Raw genomic sequence first — 5116 nt, forward strand, 5'->3', positions numbered from 1 at the left:
TGCAGGCACATAATTTCAGGAGCCCAGAGCAGCCAACGGAGAGGTAAACTACTGTCGGGGGGAGGGGAGCATAGCAGGGCTGGGGATGCCCCAGCTGGTGGCTTGGAAGCCCCAGACAGTGACTCCTACCCTGCACTGTGCTCAGTTCCTAGTCCTCACTGGCCTGGCGGCAGGGGAGGACAGAATTTACTCTTTCCCTACAAGGAGTGGTTGGGGCTGTGTCAAACCCACCCCCAGATACCTTCCCCATCTGCAGGAAGCTCTGCACCCCCCCTTCCTTTTCCCATCACCCCTCAGACACATGCAAATGGGTCACTATATGGGCAGCTTCTCCCCTTCCACCCAACCTTCCCCGAATGAGCCTCCTCCTGCAACCAGAATCCTCCCCACCAAGCCGCCACACCCAAACACCGCACTGAGCCCCACCCTCTGCATCTGGAGCCCTCCTGCACCCAGACTTCCCCCACCGAGCCGCCTCACAGAGCCCCACCTCCCCTGCATCCGGAGAACTCTGCACCCAGACCCTCCACCAAGCCCCACCCCCACTGCATCCGGACCCTTCCAAGCCCCTCCAATCTTCATCCAAACCCCCACTCCTTCACCCAGACCATCTCCCACTTACTCCCCCCCCCACTTAAACCCCCACCCCAATGAGCCCAACCCCCTCTTGCACCTGGACCACCTCGATGAGCCCCCCTCATCCAGACCCCCACCCCCCTGAGTCTCAGCCAGCTGCACCTCCACCGCACCAAGCTCCACCCCTCCAGCACGCAGACCATCCCCGAGCACTTCACACTCAAATCCCTCCTGCAGAGCCCCATCTCCCCACACTTCCTCTGCTGAGCCCAACCATCTTCACCTAGAACCCCCCCAATGAGCCCCTGTGCATCCAGATCCCCCCGCCCCTGACCCTCTACTGAGCCATTCGCACTGATTGCCCTGCACACAACACCCTCTCACCCCACACCTGGATCACAGGGGTTGGGGTGTGGGCCGCACTTACCTCAGGTGGCTACCAGGAAGCGGCGACATGTCCTTCCTGCTCTTAGGCGTAGGTGCGGCCAGGGGACTCTGCTGTGTCCTTCCCCTGCCCGCAGGTGCCACCCCTGCAGCTCCCATTGGCCACGGTTCCTGGGTGGGGGCAGTGTGCGGAGAGCCGAAGGAACATTCCAGTTGCTTCTTGGAAGCCACACACAGCCTGGTAGGGAGCCTGCCAGCCCCGCACCAACCAGACTTTTAATGGCCCTGTCAGAGGTCCCTCTTCAATTGGGTATTCTGGTCGAAATCTGGACATCTGGCAACCCTAGTGTCCAGGGGGCTGGCACTGAGGGTGATCTCCCACCTCCGTGCAGCCAGTGGCTTGTGCTCCCCACTGCCATACGGGAGCCTCCACATTTATTTACTGACAACTAAAATATGCAGAATTTTAGAGAATTTTTAATTTGTTGGCACAAAATTCCCCTCAGGAGTAATATCTGCTCTCAACTATGCATATACAACTCCCCTCAGCTCTCCCCCACCCCCCAGTAACAGCTGCCTGCATGTATCAATGGACTTATTTTGCACATAAGGGGAAACCATGTTCCCAATACTCAGTCTATGGTGGATAACCAGGTGGATAAGCAGTTTGGAGTTCACTGTGGAGCTGGGGGCAGGAAGGAAATCCTTTCCTGTAGGCTGAGATGAAGCAGTTGTGTGGCTGTTTCAAAATGAGAGGGAGAGACACCTCCAGATTATCCAATGTCCCAGAAGTTAGTGCACTCACCTGAGATATGGGAAACCCACACTTCGGCAGTCACTGCTCTGAATGATTCAGACCAGGGGCTTGTACCTCAGCATCCCACATCCCAGGTGAGTGCCCTAACTACCCAGCTAGACTATGGGGTGTTCTGGGGAGTAACCCTCTCTCTCTCTCAAAAATGTCCAAAGGTCTCAGTTTCATCCCAGTGCAGAACAGGGAAATGTTTTATATTCCAAACATTTTCATAGGATGGGAAAACCGCTGCCTGCCCAAGGCCTAGTGATGAATACACTGCTCCAGCAGAATCACTCCCTTGTTGTACCATGCAGACAGTGCTCAAGCAACTGTGCTCAGTGGGACCCCATTTACAGGTTCCTAAATCCTGTTCCTACCTAGCTGTCAGCACTGCATAAGAACGCCCCAAACACAACAACTTTCAATAGCGTACGGCAGCTCTTTGCAGGTATATTGCAGAATACTTTCATTATTAATGTTATAACCCATCACCACCATTTAATCAATTAAAATTATTGGGCATAGGGGGTTGGTTTAGATAGAGTAGGTACCATCCCTTCCCCTACTTGATCCTGAGCTGGAGGTTCTAAAAAGTTTGTTTGGTTCCTCATATGTTTGGACTTTTTTTGGCATGTCTCTATTTAAAGGCTCTGGCCTTTTCTCGAAAGGAAAGTGACAAAACACCACAAGAAAGGCAGCAAGTGCTGGAGTGTGCCAGAGGAGCAGGGATTGGCTGGCAGGGCTGAGTGGGAGCTGAAATGAAGAGGGGGAGGGAAGTTAATGTAAAATTGTCTGTGTTCTGAATACTCAGCCGTTTTACCCTTGCTATTTGGGACATTTAGCACATAATACTGAATATTTCATCTTTGGGGAATGTCACAAAAGGGCTCACAAGACTTGACAGTGTCTCTTTAAAGGTTTAAGAGACCTTATTTATCCTTATTTTTATGCTACAAATCTGTTAGTCTTATTTCTCTGCTAAAATAAGTTCAATTGATAGCAGATAACACTGGCTCAGTCTTGCATTTTGTTTATGCTAATCTCTGATTAATTTTAATGATCTTTCAGTCCCGTTTATTCCATATTATTCAGGAATTTCACATAATCTTTGTATCTAAGTGTGGCTATGGCATCTTTAATCCACCATGGAATTTTGTCTACTGTTGGCTTTCATCCACATTTCACTGAGGGGTTTGGTTTGTTTGTTTCATGGGGTTTATTTAAAAAAAACTCCCTGTATTGATATTGTTGTATATTGTGAATTTATGATAGTCTTAGAAACTGGATTAAATTCCACCTGACATTCACTGCATATAGCTGCACTGGAATTGTACAAGGTGTATGGTTAATTAGGGCAGGATTTGGCCCACTACATGTTTATTCATGCTGAAAAGAAGGATTTTAATGTTCCTGTTAATATACAATTGTAGAAGTATATTTTCATCTGGACTGAGGCTTGGTGTTTATTTGTTGTGCAGCAGCATCCAACTAAGATCAGAGCCTTGTTTTGCTGGGCCCTGTACAAATATGTAGTATGAACGTGTCTCTGCCCTGCAGAGCTTATAATGTAAGTAAATAAGACAGACAAACTTGTGGAAGGTGCAAGAGAAGCACAGAGACCTGCAATGACTTACCTAAGGTCATAAAGCAGGTCACTGGCAGAGCTAGGAGTAAAACCCAGATCTCCTGACTCTCAGTCCACTGACCATGCTGCCTATCTTCATGCTCTATCTGTCGGTGGCAGCAACATGTGAGCCTGAATAATTGATAGAGGGAAGAAATCTGAGCACTTGGGCTTTCACCTCCCCAATTTGCACTCACAGGAGGGATAGCTCCTCAGCTGGTGAGACTCATCATAGCTCAGCTGAAGTCAATGGTGAGATGCTGATTTACAGCATCTTAGGATCAGGGCAAAATCAAGTAATTAGAGGCTTAACAACTCAGACTTTGCCCTGCAGCAGAAAGGTGGGTGCAGACCTCTGCCTGCACGTTTTGTTGGTTGTAACCTGTGTCCACAAAAGGGAGGTTGCCCTTCTGAAAAGGCACCCTGTAACAGGATCATCTTTCCTGAAGCACCATATTTTCTCCCCTCCAATTTAGCCCTAATGACCTACTTTGAAGGGCATCTGCTCCAGAGAAGTTCCAGCAGATTCAAATTATCCACAGTGTACAGAGCAGGAACATCCATTGACCTAAGTATCCCCTTCATAACCATTTCCCAGGAGGTGAAGCAAACCCAGCCATAGACACATTCACAGACTTACATGACATAGTGTGCAGATATTTCTAATGATTTTTCTATTATCCTGTAATTACTAGAAACAATTAAAGTTGTACATGTGGAAAGAATTGGCTGTGTCTCATACCCCAGATTCTCATTGTCCAAATATGCCTTAGAAAAAACATCAAAGACTTACAAGCAGGGCCAGCCAGAGCTATGGTGTTATCCAGCCCATCAGCAACCTGTGTTGTCTAGATACAATTTATTTCAAACAGAAATTGGCCAGTTGTCAATGATGTTCCAGAGAAAGATAATCGCTGCCCTGAATGAATGAGAGATATTAATGCTGTTTTCCCACTGAGGAGAAGGGAATTCTATCATGATTGGTTTTAGTCACAAATGGCCCTTTTAAATCTGATTGACAGGTGTGATCACACCTCCTTTCGATTAAGATTATAGAATCAGCTAGGCAACGTACAAATGAGAAGCTCAGAGATTGTAGACCAAAGTTTACATTAGCTCTTCTCTGACAGAGCCACATTAGTTGTGACAGTGCTAAAGAATCATAGTCATGTTCTTCAAACACCAAACAAGAAGCTTTATGAGAATTAGGGAAACAGTATTGGCCCTGATCCTCAAAGCTATTTAGGTGCCTAACTGTCACAGAAATCATTTGGAGTTAGGTACCTAAATACCTGTGTGGATCTAGGCCATTATCTCTAAAACTATCCTGTCTCTTAAGTTTCACTGTAGAGCTTTTGCCTATTCCCTTCACTCCCATCCCTGTTTTTTCAAGTCACTTAGCTTCTCTGTGGCATGGTCCTCCATCCATAAGATGGAGGTAATAGCACTTCCCTATGCGCAGGGAGGTAGTACGGATAATTATATTAAAGGTACTGAGGAGTTCCGATATTATGGTAATGGGGACCATATAAATGCCTAAGATAGATACAAAGGAGGACAGTAGTAGTCTAGGCAGCTAAATTATCTGCTCTGCAGTGCTGTTTATAAGGAAGCTGAAGCAGGAGACCCATTTTTACTTTCAGTCTCTTCTCAGACATGTCTGTCCATGAGTATTTGTAAGTGTAAGTCAGCAGAGTGTCCAGCAGGCAGCAAATAATTTGATTATCTTTGTCCAG

This window comes from Lepidochelys kempii, chromosome 5 (genome assembly GCF_965140285.1).
Source record: "Lepidochelys kempii isolate rLepKem1 chromosome 5, rLepKem1.hap1, whole genome shotgun sequence".
Taxonomy (NCBI): domain Eukaryota; kingdom Metazoa; phylum Chordata; order Testudines; family Cheloniidae; genus Lepidochelys; species Lepidochelys kempii.